The sequence below is a fragment of the Ambystoma mexicanum genome, chromosome 6q (genome assembly GCF_040938575.1).
Source record: "Ambystoma mexicanum isolate Mex_15411 chromosome 6q, UKY_AmexF1_1, whole genome shotgun sequence".
Classification (NCBI taxonomy): domain Eukaryota; kingdom Metazoa; phylum Chordata; class Amphibia; order Caudata; family Ambystomatidae; genus Ambystoma; species Ambystoma mexicanum.
In genome coordinates, this window is record NC_090937.1 from 433072311 (window position 1) to 433092309 (window position 19999).

At 44.8% G+C, this 19999-nt stretch overlaps 1 protein-coding gene across 9 annotated transcripts in view; it reads left to right on the forward strand.

Annotated features, from left to right (window-relative positions):
- The window catches only part of LINGO2 (leucine rich repeat and Ig domain containing 2), a 5916036-nt gene that overhangs the window by 5358862 nt on the left and 537175 nt on the right, over window positions 1-19999 (forward strand). For 2 of the 9 annotated variants that reach the window (XM_069630913.1, XM_069630917.1), the window contains exon 1: window positions 10771-12648. The exons of 6 other annotated variants lie outside the window; for them this stretch is intronic. The gene's annotated coding sequence lies outside the window, so the exon portion shown is untranslated. Of the gene's footprint in view, window positions 1-10770; window positions 12649-19338; window positions 19402-19999 lie in introns of those variants that run through there. One more of the 9 variants, XM_069630916.1, reaches the window with a different exon arrangement.

Here is a 19999-nt window from a genome sequence, read left to right on the forward strand (position 1 = left end):
GTTCACACATGAATCCCCAGTCCCAAACCTCTCCCCACCCTTTCACCAACTGCCCACCCGCCCCGGCCCTGTCAACTCCATCCTCACACCCTCCTCTGCACGCCTACTCTTCCAAACTGAAATTGACCAATCCGCAACATCCACCAACCAGAACCCGCTGCCAGTCTACCCCTTTCCCATCCTACCCCTGACCCACTCCCGCCACCCTCCCCCGCAACCCCCATAACTCCCCCTAGAACCCCCTCTCCAAAGTCAGATGCATCCTTTTTAATGCCCGCTCTGTATCAAAAATCAGACACAGCATCCTTAACCTCCTCTCCACTGACAATCCCAACCTAGTCTTTATCACAGAAACCTGGTTTTCCGACGACTTTGACCATGTTGCTCATGAAGCCTTCCCCCCAATTACTTCCTCACCCCACTCAACAGACCGTCTAGAGGAGGTGGAGTGGCAGTCACTTTCAAATCTCACTTCTCCATCTCACTGGTCGATTCCCAGACATGCATTCCTTCTTGCGAATCCCTTCTTGTTAAACTCTCACTGCCCCAACGTTCTTCCACACCTTCCTAATCATTTACAGACCTCCCGGTTATGACAGACATTTCACAACCAACCTCTGTGACTCTATTACCACCATCCATGTCAATCACCCCTCTCTGACCCTTCTAGGAGATTTCAATATCTGGCTAGACATTCCCACCAACCCTATGGCCCACTCCATGGTCGACTGCCTTGATGCGCTTAACCTCTCCCTTCACATGAATGGCCCAACTCATTCTAAAGGACACACCCTTGATGCCATCTTCAGCTCCCCCGACCAGATAAATCTAGCCCCACCTGTACCTCTCATCTGGTCGGATCACTTTATCGTCCCTTTCTCCATCCGCTCCACTGCCTCCGTGCCCAACCCTGAACCAGCCGCCCCCTTCACCGCAAATGCTGGAAGAAACTAACAATCCTCTCTGACCTAGCCGAAGCCCTCCTTCTCAGACCGCCCACAATCATCCCCTGTGAGGAACCATTAACCATTGACTCCTTCAACACATGGCTCAATGACTCACTAATCCCGCTCACCCCCTTTTACCGCTCATCCTCACACCTTGGTCCTTTTCCCAATGGTTTACTCCTGAGCTGAAGATAGCGAAACAACTAAATAAATCCCTGGAACGCAAATGGCGGAAAAGAACAACCAACCTGAGTAGATCCTCTTTCGCCTTGCACCATCACAACTATAAAGCTGAAATCTGAAAAGCCAAAAAAGCCCACCACAACTATAACATTCTTAACCGTGGAAAGCCCAGCAAGGAACTCCACAAAAGCATGTCTGAGTTTGTCAAACTAACTTGTACCTCAGCCCAATCTACCCCTTCTAATCACTGTGCGGCTCGCTCTCGCTCCACTTCATCACCACAGCTCTCGACAGAACAACTTCTCTCAACAACAAACTAGGCCTCCTCTCATCGCCACAACATCCATCCACCCTATTAAACACCCCCCCGCCCACCGCCGCAACAACAAATCCACCCATTTTCAACTCCTTCAAACCAATCTCGAGAGACACATTTCTCGACCTTCTCTCTGGTCGAAAACCTTCCGGCTCCCCCCTTGGCTCCTGCCCCACCTCAGTCCTCAAAGAAATATTCTTATCCACCTGCGCAGGAGAGTACGCAAGAACCATCCTAAACTACTCCCTCAGCTCTGGAATCTTTCCCGATGCCTTCTAAACTGCACATATCAAGCCTCTTCTCAATAAAACCATCCCTCGACTCCCTTGACCGAAAAACTACTGCCCCATCTCGAACACCAGATTGCTTGCAAAACTCATCAATCGAAATGCATACTCCCAACTAAATGCCTTTGTCGAATCCAACAACATCTTGACCCCACACAATCAGGCTTCAGGCCATGACATGGAACCGAAACCACTCTGGCCTCAATCTGGGACAATCTTAAGATCACCGCTGACTCTGCAGGATGCGCTGCACTAATCCTCCTAGACCTTTCTGCTGCTTTTGACACAATTAACCACTCAATCCTACTTGACCGCCTCCACTGCCTAGGAATCCGTGGAACCACTCTCAAATGGATAGCCTCCTTCCTCAACGACAGGAAACAAATAACCCTCCTCTCCACTTTTGCCTCTGCCACTCGCCCAGTCAATACCGGAGTTCCACAAGGAGCATGCCTATCAGCCCTCCTATTCAACCTCTATATATCCACCCTCTCTGGAATCAACCGCCCGCACAACATCCTATGCTACAACTACGCTGATGATACACAATTCATCCTAAAACTACTCAACTCAGACTCCAACTCTTAGTCCGACCTCGCAACCTGCTTCCTTGACATCGATCGTTGGATGACTGCAAACCACCTCCTCCTAAACCCCACTGAAACTGAAATCATGGTGTGCAGCAACACCAAGCTTCTCCCCTGCCCTCTACCTTGGCCCCCATCCATGGGCCAACCACCCACCACCTCTGCTTCAGTAAAATAACTTGGATGCACTCTGGACTCTGACCTAACCCTCTCTCATCAAATTAACAAGGTATCTAATTCTTGCCATTACCATCTCAAAATTCTTAGACGCATCTTTCCCTAGCTTTCCTTTCCTAATAGACTAGTCGCTCTTAAGACTATTGTAATGTCAAGACTAGACTACGCTAACTCCCTTTATCTCGGAGTCCGGGCATACCACCTTATTAAATTGCAAAGGGCACAAAATGCTGCTGCCAAAATGCTACTAGCCCTGGGCCCAAGAGACCACACCTCTCCAGCTCTCAAAACACTCCAGTGCCTCCGAGTTGGACGAAGGGCCACTTTCAAGACCCTGTGCATCACACACAATGCAGTGCACAAGATCGTCCCCCTATACATGCAAGACAAGCTAAAACCCTACCTCCCACCCCGCACCACAAGATCAAGCTACGCCCTCCTTTTAGTGATCCCAACCACCAACTTGGTCAGGACAGCAGGATCCTCTTTTTCAGCCTTGGCCCACACTCTATGTAAATCGCTTCCACCCCACATCCATCACACCTAAGACTATTTGTCATTCCGCAAATGACTAAAAACGTGGCTCTTCCCATAATACCCACGACCACCTAAAGAAGTGGCTGAATCCCCCAGCAACCAGACGACAAAACACACAATGAAACTATCCTATCTGATGTTCAAAACTCCCATCCTCCCCACAGGACAGGATAGAATGGATGGAACAGATGGAATGGTTAGAGTGAACACAGTTGATGGTTGGAGTAAACAGAGTGGGTAGACAGAGTAAATAGAATTGACAGAGTTGATGAATTGGAGGTAATAAAGGAGTAAACGGAGTGGATTGAGCAGATGATCTCGATCAATGGATATAACTGGATGGTATGGACAGAATGTATGGTGTGGATGGAATTAGATAGTGTGTATGGAGTAGGTCAAGTGAATCGAATGGATGGAAGGGCATAGAGTGGATGGAATCAGATCGAGTGGATGGAACTGACTGGAATTGGATTGAATGTATGGAGTGGACTGAATGGAATGAGCAGAATGAATGGAATAAATGGAACGAATGGATGAGGTGGATGGAGTGAATGGAGTAGGAGGAGCAGATGGAGCGAATAGAGCAAATAGAGTGCGTGGAGCAGATGGAACAGATGAATGAATAGAGTCGATGCAGTGGATGGAGCGAATAGAGCAAATAGAGTGTGTGGAGCAGATGGAACAGATGAATGAATAGAGTTGATAGAGTGGATGGAGTGGATAAAAACAACTGGAATGAGATGGAGCGATTAGAGTGGATGGAGTGGATGGAATAGATGGAATAGATGGAACGGGTAGGTTAGATGTAACGGTTCGAGTAGATGGAACGGATTGAGTGGATAGACCAGATAGAACAAATAGAATAAATTGAATGGATCGAATGTATAGAACGGATGGATCGGATTGAATGGATGTAACAGAGTAGAAGGAGCAAACAGAATTGATGGAGCAAAAAGAATGGATGGAACAGATAGAGACAACAGAATGTACAGAGTGGATGGAACGGAAAGAGTAGACAAACAGACACAGCGGATGGAATAGATAGAGTAAACGGAACAGACCGAGCAAAGGGAATGGACAGAATAGATGGAACAGACAGAGTGGATGGAACGGAAAGAATCGATGGAACAAATAGAGATGATGGAACAGATAAAGTAGATGGAACAGATAGAGTGGATGGAACAGATAAAGTGGATGGAACAGCTAGAATGGATGGAACGGATAGAGTGGATGGAACGGATAGAGTGGATTGAATGGATGGAGAGGACAGAACGGATGGAGAGGACAGAACGGATGGAGAGGACAGAACGGATGGAGCGGGCGAAACAGATGGAGCGGATGAAATGGATGGAGTGGATGAAACTGATGAGTGGATAAACAGATGGAGTGGATGAAACGGGTGGAACGGATGGAGCGGACGAATCAGATGGAGCGGATGAAACTGATGAGCCAATGAAACGGATGGTGTGGATGAAACGGATGGAGTGGATGAAACGGACAATACAGATAAAACCGATGGAACGGACCAAACGGATGGAGCGGATGAAACAGATGGAGTGAATGAAATGGATGAGTGGATAAACAGATGGAGTGGATGAAACGGATGGAGTGGATGAAACGGGTGGAACAGATGGAGTGGATGAAACGGATGAGCCAATCAAACGGATGGAGTGGATGAAATGGATGGAATGGATGAAATGGATGAAACCGATGGAGCGGATGAAATGGACGGAGTGGATGAAACAGATCGAGCCAATGAAATGAATGGAGTGGATGAAACAGATGGAGTGGATGAGACGGATGAAACGGACGAAACCCATGAAACCGATGAAGCGGATGAAACGGATGAAACGCATGGAGTGGATGAAATGGATCGAGCGATGAAAGGAATGGAGCGGATGGATTGGATGAAACGAATGGAGTAGATGAAATGGATGGAGTGTCATGTTATGTTATGTTACTTTGCCTTTATATAGGGCATTATGTACCATTGGTATGGTCTGAAGGCGCTGGTAGTTTGAACGCCCTTGGGAACCGAAGTTCAAGTCAGTAGAGAGAGTCAAAGGTGCATGTGAGCACTGGATATGGGTGCAGCTGGTGTGGCATTTGTGTAATAGCTGCTTCTTAGCGGTAGGTGTGGTGGTTGAGAGATCAAGAGTATGTGTTCGTTCTGGCAGGATTTATCCAGACCGATTGTGGCTGCGTTAGGTCTGAGGACAACACCTGGCTGGGGTGGTGGGGGTGTAACCAGCAGAGTTTAGTTAGAGTGATGGGGAGTATGAGGCAGATGTTGGTACGAGAACAGCTATACCGAATGGTGTCATAGTATCTCTGTGTTCTATTTGAATGGTGGTGTAGAGAAGAGAGTAAGCGTGGTGATGTGATATGATGGGTTACATGCTCTTTCAAACGTTCCATGCATTCCAAACCATTCCATGTAAGTCGCGCAATTCTATGTGCTCCAATCCGTTCCATGCACTCCGATCAGCTCCACGCACTCCAGTCTGCTCCACTCACTCCAGTCTGCTCCACGCACTCCAGTCTGCTCCATGCACTCCAGTCTGCTCCACGCACTCCAGTCCGCTCCATGCATTTCTATCTGTTCTGTGTATTCCGATCCGTTCTGTGTATTTCTAAGTTGTTTTATGCACTCCATCCACGTATTTCATCCATACCATCCACATACTTCCCATACCGTTCATATATTACACCAGTACCTTCCACATACTTCATCCGTTCCATCCACATATTTCACCCATTCCATCTACATACGTCACCCATTCCATCCACATACTTCACCCGTTCCGTCCGCTCTGTGCACTCATCCGCTCTAGGCACTCATCTGCTCTACATGCTTTACGCACTCTTCCGCTCTACGCACCCTTCCGCTCTACGCACCCATCCGCTCTACTCACCCATCCGCTCTACGCAGTCATCCGCCCTACGGACTTGTCTGCTCTGTGCACTCATCCGCTCTAGGCACTCATCCACTCAAGACACTCATCCGCTTTATGCCCTCTCACACTCTATGCACTCACCCACTCTATGCACACACCGGCTCTACGCACTCACCTGCTCTTACGCACCCCTCAGCTCTCATGCCCCCCCTCCGCTCTTACGCACTCATTTGCTCTTACGCATTTGTCTGCTCCATACACTCGTCCGCTCTACCCACTAGTCTGTTCTATGCTAGCATTCATCCACTCTACACACTCCTCCATTCTTACACACTCCTCCGCTCTGCGCACTCTTCCGCTCTGCGCACCCATCTGCTCCACGCACTCATCCGTTCCCTGCACTCATCCGCTCTATGCACTTGTTCTTTCCGCGCACTCATCCGCTCTATACACTCACCTGCTCTATACACTCATCCGCTCTATACACTCATCCGCTCTGCACATTCATCTGTTCTATGCACTCCTGTGTTCTACACACTCCACCGCACTTACACACTCGTCTGCTCTACACACTCATCCGCTCAACACACTCATCCGCTCTATACACTCATCCGATCTACGCACTTGTTCAATGTATTCATCCGCTCAGCAAGCTCATCCGTTCCACGCGCTTCATCCATTCTAATGATTTCATCCGCTCCAATCACTTCGTTCATTCATCATGCATTATCGATTTCAGGCCATGTCACTTGTCATATGGATCTGTTCCGTGTTCTTTATCTGTTTCATGCACTACACTCGTCTCATGTACTTGAATCGTCTATTCTGTACTTTCCATTTATGCCATGCACTCATACAGTCGGTGTCATTTGTCTGTGTACTCATCAATCTCTTGTATTCATCTTTCCATCCTCTTCTCTTTATTCATTTCGCCCATTTTGGTCATTTTGTCCATTGCACTCATTAAATCCATTTCATTAATTTAAACCTCATTACTGTTTTCGTACGATTTTTTTTTTTATCCACTTCACTGCTTTGATCTACTTTACTTGTTCTATTCTGTTTGTCCTTTTAGTTTACATTAGCAGTTATTGGTTATCGATTTCTCGCATGGATCTTGATGTTGTATTGTTATTTGTCTTATTGTTATTCAAGATCTAGTAGTTTGTTGGGTTGGTGACATTGAGATGCTGTTCAGTGGATGAAACACACACAGTAGATGAAATGGATGGAGTGGATGGAACGGATTGAGTAGATTAAACGGATGGAGCGGATGGAATGGATGGAACAAATGGAGTGGATGTAACGGACGGAGTGGATGTAACGGACGGAGTGGATGGAACGGATGGAGTCGATGGAACGGACGAAACGGATGGAGTGGGTGAAACTGAGAAAGTAGATGAAACAGATGGAACTGATGGAGCAGATGAATTGAAGTGGATATAGTGACGGAGTGGATCGTATTAGATGACTTGAATAGAATGGATGACATGGATGGAACTGGACGATTGGATGGAATTAGGTGGTACTGGATGAAACAAACGGAATGGATGGAGTGGATTGAATGACCAAATGGATGCAGTGAATAGAATCAGATGACATTGATGAGACTGGACAGAGTAGATAAAACTGGACAGAGTGGATCAAACTGGACAGAGTGGATGGAACTGGACAGAGTGGATGGAACTGGACAAAGTAGATGGAAATGGACAGAGGGAATGGAACTGGACAGAATGGATGGAACTGGACAGAGTGGATGGAATTGTTTCCATATATCTGGATTCCGTATATACGCTATTTATCTGTATCCCTGTACATACCTGTATCAACCCTGTCGTTATATAGCCGTATGTCACTACATATGTCCCCACCGCCCTGTACACGTGCCTTGTCTCAGGTGCTTCTACTGATAATCACCATATCACACCACTGAGCTTACTCTCTACTATACATCATCATTCAACTACAACACTGATAATTCGGCTTAGCTGTTCACTTACGAATACGACCCCATGAACACCCCATCATCCTAATAAAACGCAGCTAGCAGAGCACATTCCAGCCTAGCCGTTCACATAGGCGTTCCGCAGGCCTAATGCAGCAAGAACACAGTCTGGGTGCCCACCCACCAGACTGCACGCATTCCAACTGATATCTTCAACACCACACCTATCGCTAGAAAGCAGCTTTCAGCCAACAACTACACCAGCTACACACACATATCCGGTGCAACCATGCACCATACAACACAATCTCTCTCTACTGACTTGAACTACTGTTCCCAAGGGTGTTCAACCTACCAGTGCTTTGAGGTCATACCAATGATATATAAGGTGTTATATAAATGCCAAGTAACATAACATAACATCAGCAAAAATTAGGCAGACTCCATAGCGATCCATTGTACATGCAGCCTGCCATGCGTACATGGCAGGCAGAGGTTACTTCACTTGCACTGCAGAGTGCAAAACGGCCATGTGCAAGTATTTATGCTACTTTTTTTCCCTGATCTTTTCACTCCGCGCTGCACATGACCAAAATAAGGCAGCAGGGACCTATGTATGTTAAAACAGAATAGGTCCCCTACGTCTTTTTACTGCAAACTCGAACATGAACCACTGTGTTTTTAGTAAAATGGCTGAATCTGACTGCCTTTCAGATTGTACGCAAATGTGTTATCTTAATGTACTCGCTTATTCACCAAAATTTGGAGCAAATAACATAATTCCCACTCCAACGCTACGAGTTGCCGAAGCTCCTTCATCAGCATCCTGGCAAAATGGAAAGAATCTGCACGTATTACCCCTTTGACTTGGTAAATAGTAGAGATGTGCCTGGATCATTGTTGAATCATCATCATTGCCAGTAGAAAATCACAATGTCAATATGGGCAATCTTCTGCATGATGTGCTGTCCAGCAGGCTTGGATTACATACTTGTACCCATCTGCATCTCATTAGTAGTCCCATTTGGGTTTCCATTTGTGTAAATTCTCCCTGTTCCTTGGAACTAGGCATGCACTTAATCCAATACCAAAAAGAAAGAATGTGCAGTGGCTCTACTTCAAATGTCTACCTGTCTCCATTTATCTCACACCTTCTTATGCTCCCTGTCACTTGCCTCACGCCTCAATATTCTCAGCTCTTTCAATGGCTTTAAGTGGACCAGGGCTAACCTGGACTGAGCCCCAGCAGTCTCCAAAAACTGCTTTAGAGACGAGCTGTGCCAGGGCTCGCTCACTGAAGTGTGTGTCTGAATAGCATTGTGTGTGCAGTCTTCTGCTGCCACCATGTGGCTAAAATTAGACGTATGTTTGCTTTTCTTCCAGTTCGTTGGGCCAACTTCATTCGAAAACTGTCTTTGAAGAACATAGTTGTTGAGAGCAGAGTAGCAGCAGGATGAGGGGGTTCAGCCAGCTGACAATAAGGAACTTGCAGCACTGTGCAGTGGTAGAAGTTATCAATCTGTGTTTGGTTGCTCTTCCCAGCCTACCATGATTAATTGTGGTCTATAGCAGACAAAGCAGGGTGATCAGGGTTGTAATGGTCAACCATTAACACGCCAGAGTTAAATAGCCACGTGCTGTAACGCTCTGTTAGCTAAAGGTTACTACACATACACTTGCATGCAGTCCACTTCAGAAAACCGTGGGTGACAGGTGAGAATTTCGCTGTGACATGTTAATGGCTCCCTATAAAAAAAAACCCTGATGGCTCTATGTCTTCTACAAGCTGCAACTAATCTCGTGTTAAGGTTTATAAGCGTGTTTCACTATATAACAGAGTGCATTGTAAAAGTGTATTTTGGAGAAGTTGGAATCTGTTGTGAAGGCAAGCAGAGCAGATTTTTTTAAAGCAAAAAACACAAGATGTACTTCGTTATCCGAACTATGTAGCTCATGGGCCTGATTCATGAAATATTTGCCCGGTTCAAAGTGACTTTGCACTGCCGACACAATCCCTAACTCATGCAACCGTGCAAAGTGTATTTTTGACGTGCAAAGTCCGGGAAAAGTCAGCAGTCATTTTTGCCGTACAAAATGACTTTTCCCGGACTTTGCACTGCAAAAATACATTTTGCACGGTTGCATGAATCAGGGTTTGTGTCAGCAGTGCAAAGTCACTTTTCAGCAGTGCAAATTCCCTTTGAACTGGGAAAATGTTCCATGAATTGGGCCTCTGGTGTAGTTTGTTGCTTTCAAAAATCTACTATTGATCTTGATAACATGGTATTTCAACTTGTCTTAAAAAAAAAAATTAAAAAAAGATTACCTTACAATTAATCAGAAAGGGAAAAAAAGTTCCTCAAATTGTAAATGTTGTAAATGACCAGGTGATTTTTGCAACTCGCTGCATTATTATAATAATTATTTTAGAATCCAACGCGTATTCACATCTTGAATAACAATAGGATGCATGGCTGTTGCAAACATCTCAAGTTGGTTCGTGTCAGATGCTCTAGCGCGTGTCCTGGTTTTTACCCTCGGATTGCATGCTGAATGCAAAGAGGATCATCGGGGACCTTGAAGAGTGACATAAAATCAGCTGCATGCCGCCCCCGCCTCCTGAAAGGTTTGTATCGTCTGGGCAAGCCAGCTCTGGCCTAAGCCGCATGTCCACCAGATAGACCTCGCGCAGCACTTAGTCTATTCCCTATTGAACAATTGCTATCATCCCACTTAAAGCACTGGCTCTCTCCGTCATTATATCAATATGCTCTCTTCGGTCCTTCAATGCACCTCCTCTAGCCATATGCATTCCTATCTGCGTTGTCGTTTCCTCTCGCGGCCCCCTCCTCCCCTCCCTTTCAGTGTGCTTTCCTCTCGCGCTCTCTCCCTCCCTCTTTTGCTCGCTCACTCCCAGCAACTCTCTGTCCTTGGTTTCACTCTCTAACCCTGCGTCTTTCACATCCCTATTCTTGGTTTCCTCTTCCACTGTTTGCCTTGTCCCCCTTTGCTCTGTCCTTTCGTCTCCCTCGCGCCCATATCTCCCCCGCCTCTCTTCCGCGCGTCTTGCCCTCTCGCGCTGCTACCCGCGTTCGTGCATTTGTGTCGCTCGCCACCGGTGCCCCTCTCACGCCCTTTCCTCATAGAAACCATTCCGAGTCTTTCTTATCTTCTCTCCTACCTTTTATCCGTCTCGCGTTGGTACTTGCCCTCACCCTTCCGGCTGGCCGTTCCCTCCTTTTCTTTCCCCCCTCAGTCTCGGGCGTAAGTGATAGCATACACACTGGTCTGCTAATACGCGAGCGTTGGCTCCTCTTCCCCCTCGCCAATCTCCCCCTCAGCCCAGTTCGCTTGTTCCCGATGTAAACCGTGCATTAAAAGCATGCCCTTCCGCACAGACGCACTCCCCTGCCTTTCATATACACCGCCCTGCCTCCTCCCCTCCTGCGCCGTACTATGAATGAATCCCCCTGGTGCTCGCAGAGATTACACACGGCGGCGGCAGCAGCAGCAGAGCAGCAGCGCAGCAGCCGTCCCCGCAGCCCCGCTCACTGAGCTCCGGCGCTCCAGCGGAGGGCAGCCAGCAGGAGCACCCTTCGCCGTCACATGGAGAGCTGAGATGAAATGGAGACGGCGGCCGCCCGCGCGGCTCCCGGGGCGCTCGCTCTGCGCAGCCTTGGGCGTGTGGAGAAGGAGCACCGCCGCGCCGAGCGGCACGCGCAGTCCCTCCCTCCGTGCCGCCGCGCTCTGACCTACATACTGCGCGCGAGGGATGCGGACTGGGCTCCTGCCGCCGGTGCTGCAAGAGGAAGCCGCGCGCGGAGCGCGAGCCCCCGCCGAGAACGGGACCTGCTGGGAGTCGCACCTTGATCAATGCCCAGAGGCCGCCGAGAGCGAGGATGGCTGATTGCCGGGCGAGCCGGCGAGGCGCGGTTACCTCATGTTTGCCCCGTGTCTCCTTTGCTGAGGTGAGAAAGGCGCGGCGCACCGACTCTGATGCCCAGGCACCTGGCGCGGGAATCTCGTTCGACCGGCCAGGAGTCAGAATAGATGGGCACATGACGACCTGCCAAACACTGCTCATGCCCACAAGAACTGCTGCCTTTGATGAAAGCACATAAGGGTTTATGCTAATTTGGTGAATGCCACTTTTATACCCAACGCTCTGAAATGCTTTTTAAAAACGTATTTGTAGTAACCAGTTGAAATTGGCACACATCTCCATCGTCCCCCCTAGTCAGGCTCACGGAGCCTGGAGGATATTGGGGTATACGAAAGGGAACTCCAGGTATACGGTGTTGGTCAAATCTGCTGCGTATTGTGGAGCTAACAACATTCGATTGCATGAAAAAAGGCTTCATTTTCCTCCGTTGAATGGTATTTTCGGATGAAAAATCCACCTAGCAATTTCCAGTGGCCTGCAAATTGATAGCTGGGCGACGATAGCATTTGGCAGCCAGGCCTTTATTTGACCCATAAAAGGCGAACTTTGTGATATTTTACTCCTCGGAGCGACAGCAGGGATATATTTGGATTTTGTTGGAAATTCTGCCAGACTCTGTGGAGCTACTGTTTATGCTTCTGGACAGTGAGGAACGCGCAGGTGCAGCCCGGCTTAGGCTGATGGGTATGGGGCGACTCACGTGATGACGGACTCAAGGAGGTACCCGTGGTGTCATGTGTCCGCAAACTGAGTCTCCGAGGTACACTTTGTCAATCGCAAATTTCAACTCCTGACGACAGAGTTTGTTAGAAATACGTTCTCTTTTGGGGTGAGTTCCACAGTCCGTCCTTTAAGTATTACATTTGTGTTTTTTTCCTTTTCATCCGACCAGGTGATTTTTGGCAGATAATTCTATATTTTGACAAAAATATGATCATTTTATTTGTGTCTTGACATTGTGGCTATCTCGACTTCTCAGTGAAATTTTAGCATGGGTGTGCACAAGTGGGCAATTACATTTTTTGTGATTTTTTTTGAAATTATGAAACAAGTGTATTTTGAAATGTTAACAAAATAAAGTATTCAGAACATTTGCATTACATAAAGTGTGCCGTCAATATTGGTTTTAAATCCTGCAAAATTGCTGTAAATAGTCTGCAATGGGACAGTTGCTGCAGATTTTCTCAGCAAATTTAGATAAAGTTCCACATAACTTTTGCTGCAGCTTTTGTCAGCAGTTTATCTGGGCTCCCTTTATGTCTAGCACAGTAAGCTGACCGTGCAGAAAAATAGTTTTAAAGTAGTTCCTCGAATTTAAATTTACATTGCTAAAAAAAACACCTCGAGTCAAGTAATTGCTGCAGACTTGTTCAGCAGACGATGTGAAAACTTTCAGATGTTCGCATGTTCGAAAAGTCAACAAAATTTGATTTTTGCAGGACCCCCCCCCCGCAATTTTGTGTAATGAAAAATAACTTTTATAATTTTGCTAAGGGAAACATTTGTGACTTTCATCCAACTATGATATGACAACATAAGAAATGCCAACAACCTTACATTTTAGGCCTTACATAAGAAATGTCAGCTTTTGTCTCAAAATGTGCCTACAAATTGTGTAATGGATGCTTTGTATAGGTTTGTGTGAGAATTCTCATTTTGATCTTTCTTTAGAAAATGTTCAGATGTGTCCATTCTACTGATGAAAAACGTGAGGTCATGTAAATTAGAGGTATGCTTAAAAAATCAACCAACCCATAACATAACCTGAATGTCAAGCTTCAAATTCATACCAAATACAAATCAAGGAATTTCAGTGAATACCAGCGTTTGGATCTTGCATGATTTTAGCTCTCAAATTTTAGACAACATATTGAGGTTTGGGGGGAAATTATCAAGGCCTACTGTTTGCCTTGCTGGAGGATTTTCATCATATGCACATCATACAGAATTGGATAGACATGTCAGAACACTAGGGCGATGTGTATTTTTTAATCTGAATTCAGAAATGTTGCGATTTCCTTTTCTTTTTGATCAGTTTCATAGATTAATTGACATTTTTATAGATATTGTTTTCTGAATTGTGCGCATTTCTGGCAATACCAGCTTGTCTTGGCATGCACATTCACCCATAATAATTTCAAACATCTAAGTAAATTTCATAGAAAAATCAGCTAGAATGATTTGCACACGTTTTTGGCTTCTCTGCATCTGAAACTGAAATCCAGAAATGATTTAGCAGAAAATCCACATGGCTCAACTGAATGTTTAGTCCATCTTAAATTGGACATCTAACAAATCCCTAAAGGACACATTTAGGGAAATGCACAAATCTTGAATGGAACCAATGCTACTGTTAATGGCCACAAACTATGTGAATGTTGAATCGTATTGCAGTCTATTTTCCATATAGATTCTTTATATATATTGCATTTCTATGACATATTCTCTGTAAATTGTTCTCATGATCTAATGCCATGGCTATGTCCCAATGTACCCCTGCTACTAGTATCATACCAGCACTGATCCTTTGGGCTAGGCCTACTCCCAAAATGTGATTGGAGTGCTTGTAATAAGAGGTATGCAGACACATGTTTTTCTTTTTGTTTTACATATTTCTTTCGATTAGTACATTGGGTACTGAATGTCTGGAATAGAGGTGGAGGAACATTATTTTTTCTCTCCTCCTTTTAGAAAGTGAAAATGTTGGAAGCCCAAAAATGTTGCTTGTATAAAAAAAAAAAGATGAGGGTTTTTTATTGTCAAAAATCACTATTTTCGTTTCCTTTTGAAAAATTGTAGTTTTCCTCATGCGCTCATTCTTTAAAAAAAGAATAATACTTTCCTTGGCATATTAAAACAAATATAATTGATCAAGTATTAGCAGGCCATCGTATCATTAGAAATGGTGTGATTGGTTTTCCTGGCCACAGCAATTTTTGGTTATAAATGACACAAATTGCTGCTGAGAGAGTAATATTTACCCAGAATACTTGAAAGACCTGTTTAGGGCAGTGATGGTGGGCATTCACCTTTTGAAGTTTTTCAAGAGGCATGACTTAATGAGGAGGAGCAGGTGGGTTTTGATATGAAGAAGTGGGCAAGCTTTGTGGACACCTGTACCCCTTTGTCCTGCTACCATGAATTTTTGCCCACCCATAGTCACATTTTTGAAGCAGGACTTTCCTCTGTTTGCTTGTGTTGAGGATTGTGTTGAGGATCATTCCTGGCAGGTGAGCATATTTTTCAGTAAGCTTGAACAGTCTGAATGTGTATCGTTCTTGGCGTGAGGGAAGGGAGTCGATTTGAACATCACATGTTCCATTTTGTTGGTTCTGCTTTACGACCCCTTCCACCTGTCCTAAGTTTTTCAGAATGGTTCAGTGTACACATTGTTGTCATTCTGAATTTTTTTTTTCTGATAGTTTTGGTGGCCATGATCCGCATACCGATTCCTTGTAGCCTGTGTCAGTGAGTGACATGGACAATGCTTCTTTGTGACTTCTTTTTGATTCTATGGGCCTAATTGACAGAAGCACTTTATAATGGCAAACCCTCATGCTCTGTGAAAAAAGTCCTCTGTCTTTTCCAGTCGCATTTTGTATGCTGTGTATTTAAATGCAAACTTGTAAGTAAAGACAATACTCTTTGATAAATACAAAATGCTTTCAGTCCCACACGGTTGAATGGGTGAGGTGCATTTTACAGATGTTTAAGTTTATTCACTTGTACAGCACTTTGCTTCTTGGCACTGTTGGCAGATTCTAGCACTTGTTTCCTCCTGGATGTCTTATCAGACCAGATGGACCTTCAGACTTCAGGATGATTGGCAAGTCCGCGGTAGGAGTATTTTCAGCAAATTGGCTATCCTCATCGATCCTTCATGCTATTTCTATGACTTGGAAGTGGTTGGTTTGTGTAGGACCATAGCACTCTCCTGCATTGGTATCTTGAGATATTTTCCCATGGGGAGTATGGTGCAAAATCTTCTAGACATTTGGTTTCAGGGCACCGGATCTTGTAGGATTTCAAAGCCTGAACTGGATGTCAATGTGTTCCCTATTGCGTATTGACATGCCTGTTAGGACTTCTTTGAGGAGTTTAATTTGAAAGAATGTTGGTTTTATCAAAGGCATCTTATTACAACAAAGACATTAACAAAATAAATAGTAACATGTAACGTGTGTGAGTGAATTTACATATCATTCATGAATCCGACGATTAGTGCATGTTTTTTGTAGTTTATTGAAAAGAGGTTGATGGGATGAAATGTCAACGATGAATGTGATGTGAGATTTACCAAAAGGAATCTTGATTGACACGTGCAATGTGTACCTACTGAGGAATAGGTGGATTTTGGGCCGAACTTGTGAGGGATGATTTTTAGTGAAGCATGGTCTAACTGGCTGGTTTCAGAATATAAAGTCCTCCGGTTATCATTGTAAACCAAGACCTTCCACTCTGCAACTGAAGGCTCAGTCCTGGGTACAAAAGCAGTATTGTCATTTAGGGCAGGGTGCTTCCAGGTAGTTATAGGAACAAGATTAATGAGGTAACATAGCCCACTTTTCTTTTACTCCAATTTTGTCTCACCACATTTCTCTATCGGCCAGTTCCTACCTCGAAAATCCCGCTTTTTGATTAATATTCCCTTACTACACTTTTCTTAAGTGACATAGATGTTTGATGATAGGAATTATGTGCACATGGTAGGAACACAATATATGCACAATTAGAAAATGTATACCTTACTCCACAGAGTGCTCCAAAGAGTGATATTGAACAAACATAACACCCCTAAAGGTTTCATTAATTCAGCTACATACAGCACAGCCCTGCAACATTTGGCTCATCAAATGTGTTGGCTTGCATCTCCCAGCATCCTGAGGAAGCATAGCCAATGGTGTAGTATCAGGGGAGCCATCATCCAAAACATCTGGAGAGTCACAGGTTGCAGACCCCTGCCATACAGGTCTGGAAACCACAGCCCTCATCGACCTTCCCTGGCTGCCACTGCATGCACAAATCCCCTCCAAGTCTTGCTGCATCATCTGTAAGGCAGTCGTCCTCAATTCACCCAGCTACCTTTCAGAGAAACTCAGCATCTCCGGTGGACAGTGCACCACCAGAAGCCAGGACATGTTCAGGCTTGAAATCTGCTGCTGCAAAAAGGAAAGTACCAGGAAATAAGCCATCTCTGCCTACTCCCCAAGACCGTGGAACCTCCTCCCCGTCAGTATCAGACTCGCCCCCACGCTCCTACAATTCAGAAAATAACTTGAGAACCCCAGCTTCAAGGAGTCTCTCCTCCTCAACATCTAGTCCATCACATTGCCCCTCGTGCAACCTGACTCGCTAGACGCTACCTGCCTCTCTTATCCCTGCCACCCAGTACAGGTGTACCCCACCTCGGTATTGTTGTATATCTCGTAAGAAAAAGAGAATCACAGACTTCCTTCCACTCCTGTTTGAACATAACTCTATGTAGTCCGAACCAAGCTAGTATCTAAGAGTTATCTGTTCATTTTCCTCTTCTAGACCAAATCGGCACAATTTTATGATTGTAAACAAGGGACCATATTTTATTCATTTATATATAAAGTTCCTGTTTGTTCCAAAAACATTTCCTTTCATTAAAAAAAGATATAAAATGCAACAAATGATAAAATCACATTTAACTGGGTTAGTATAACACGTGGCATCTGCAATCTGCCAAAGAGTACCAACTGCTTTAATCTCCATTATTACAGAAGTTTGTGTACTCATTCGGACTTCTTCCACAGAGTAACATATGAATGGTTTCAGAAGACAGAGAAGCAATTGTATGTGCAGTTCTTAACACAAGGAAAAAAGGAGAAATTCAGTTCCTTCTCATCCACGGCCACTATACTGATGTCATGGCTTATTTATTAGGGGCACTAGTTCTTGTTTTTTTTGGTATTTTTCGGGCTTCTCTGCTTTACCCCCTTTATTATCTCTGAGGGGCACTCACTTCCTGTCACCTCTAATGTGTTTTTTGATTTGCAATAGATGTATATACAGATAAAAGTGTTGTATACCTCTGCAAAGCATTCTCTTGCTTCCTGAAGCTAGGTCCACACTCAATAAATACCATAATAATAATCATAATAATAATAATTTAAATTAACTCCATGTATCAAGCCTTTGTTGGAGGATTATTGTACACTTAACAGAAAGTAGTAGAGTTTGTCCTGCTTGTCAGGGGCACATCTAACTGATTTCTATGACAGAGACCCAGGTGCTAGAGAAGCCTCCCTTGTAACCCCAGGGACAGTGTAAAGATATGTCTCATAAGCCTCCATCGCTCCTGGCTGTAACAGCGCCCATGTTCAGATATCAATCTGACCTCTTATATAATCCACAGTAACTAGCAGTACCAAATGGCGCACACACCACTTCATACTCCCAGACCTCTGCTCAGCAAACCATGTCCATCCAAGTCGTATGGCAGTTGTAGAGCCTTAAACAGCCTAGTCAAGGAACAGGTGTGTGGCACCCCTCACTCCATCAAATCACAGCAGTATCTCCTTTGGTAGCCATTTTATGTAAAAAAAAAGAATGAATGTAAAATAAAAGGCCTGACTGTCCTCCTCTGTATTGTACACATGTATTGTCTGTAATGCATTGGGAGGGGTACATTTACACCAGCAGGAAGCGTGCAATCCAGTTGAGGCAGATTAGGTATAAATAAAGGATAAGGATGTGAATTATTTCCAAGCTACTAGCCAAGCATAAGAATCACTTGCCCACATACATTACTGGCAGTTCAACACTTGCACACAAAGCACAATTTCTCACTGGGCAAGACTGAATTAGTGCTCCCCAGTGGCTGGTGCATGGTTTGTGGCCTAGTATAGATAATGGCATTTAGAGGGGCAAACATCTACCTAAATCACTGTGGAACTCTGAAAAACATTAATGTACACAAGAAGTTTAAATCATAGCCTTCCAAAATGTATTTGAGTTCAATGAAAAAAAACTTTCCTCAGGGTAATGAGTACAAAATGTTCAACTCACAGAGAAACCAAAAAAAGAAATGGGGCCTCACCACGAGTGGGCGGTATCCCGGCATAAAATTCCCCGGGATACTGCCCAACGCAATTAGCATTACCGCAACTCAGTCCGGTGGTATTAGCGTCGCATCCTGAGTTGTGGTCCTGTGGTAAGTCACTGTGGTAAGTCCCCATTTATATTTTGTCCATCAGACACAATTGGGCATTTTTGGCACAATTCCCGCGGTGCTAACATCGCTGCAATAGTTGTGCCGAAAAAAGGTGGAAAGTCGGAGGATTTACCCCCAGCTCAGAGCTGGACTGAGTCCCCAACTTTCCTCCCAACTCATAGTTGGGCGGAGCGGTAATACAGCGGTGATAGCATTACCGCCAGATTATTACCACTTGACCCATATTGTGAAGAGTCCCACAGTTACTTAAAGTTAATTGAAGACATGTAATCCATGTGTTTTCTTTTTAAATAATGTATCTGCTCTCTCCACTTTTAGCAAAACACGTGAAGACATAGCAGCCCCATCCTGATGTTTGGATATACGGGTACCATAGATTAGGTAAGATCCACAGAGCAGTTCTGTGCTCTCAGTTTTTTTAGTTTCACAATACCAGATTAACAAATAGGGTATTGTCTATTTCTCTCACTATGTTACCCACATCACCTCCACCTGTGGTTTGACTTATGTCCCCACTGGTAAGTAATGTCTTTCCAGTTCTTAGACAGACATTCAATGATTTATATCGCACTTTTAAGCCAATTCGTTTTGAGCCTCCCCTTATTTTCCTCCATTCCTATTTCAGCACTTCTTGAACATCCTGACGACACTGTTCTCCTTTTGTCCTGATGAAGGCCCTAGGAAGAAATGGCTCACCTAACCCCTTTGTAGGGCTGAAACACCTGGTGTAGAAGCATTTTTCACCAATACACAGTACCCTCACTGTCAACTGTGTGTACCCATGTAGATATGTACTACTGACCTGTTGTCCATTTGTTCACATTGTGTTTAATGCCTGTTGTCTACTCTCAGTAGCAGCAGTAGTGATTGTATTACATTTGTTTATCAATACCACTATGCAAGAATCTTGCCTCTGTTTTGTTCTGATTATGCAAATTATGATTGCTTGTGTTTATTGTCTTTAACATGATATTCAGAA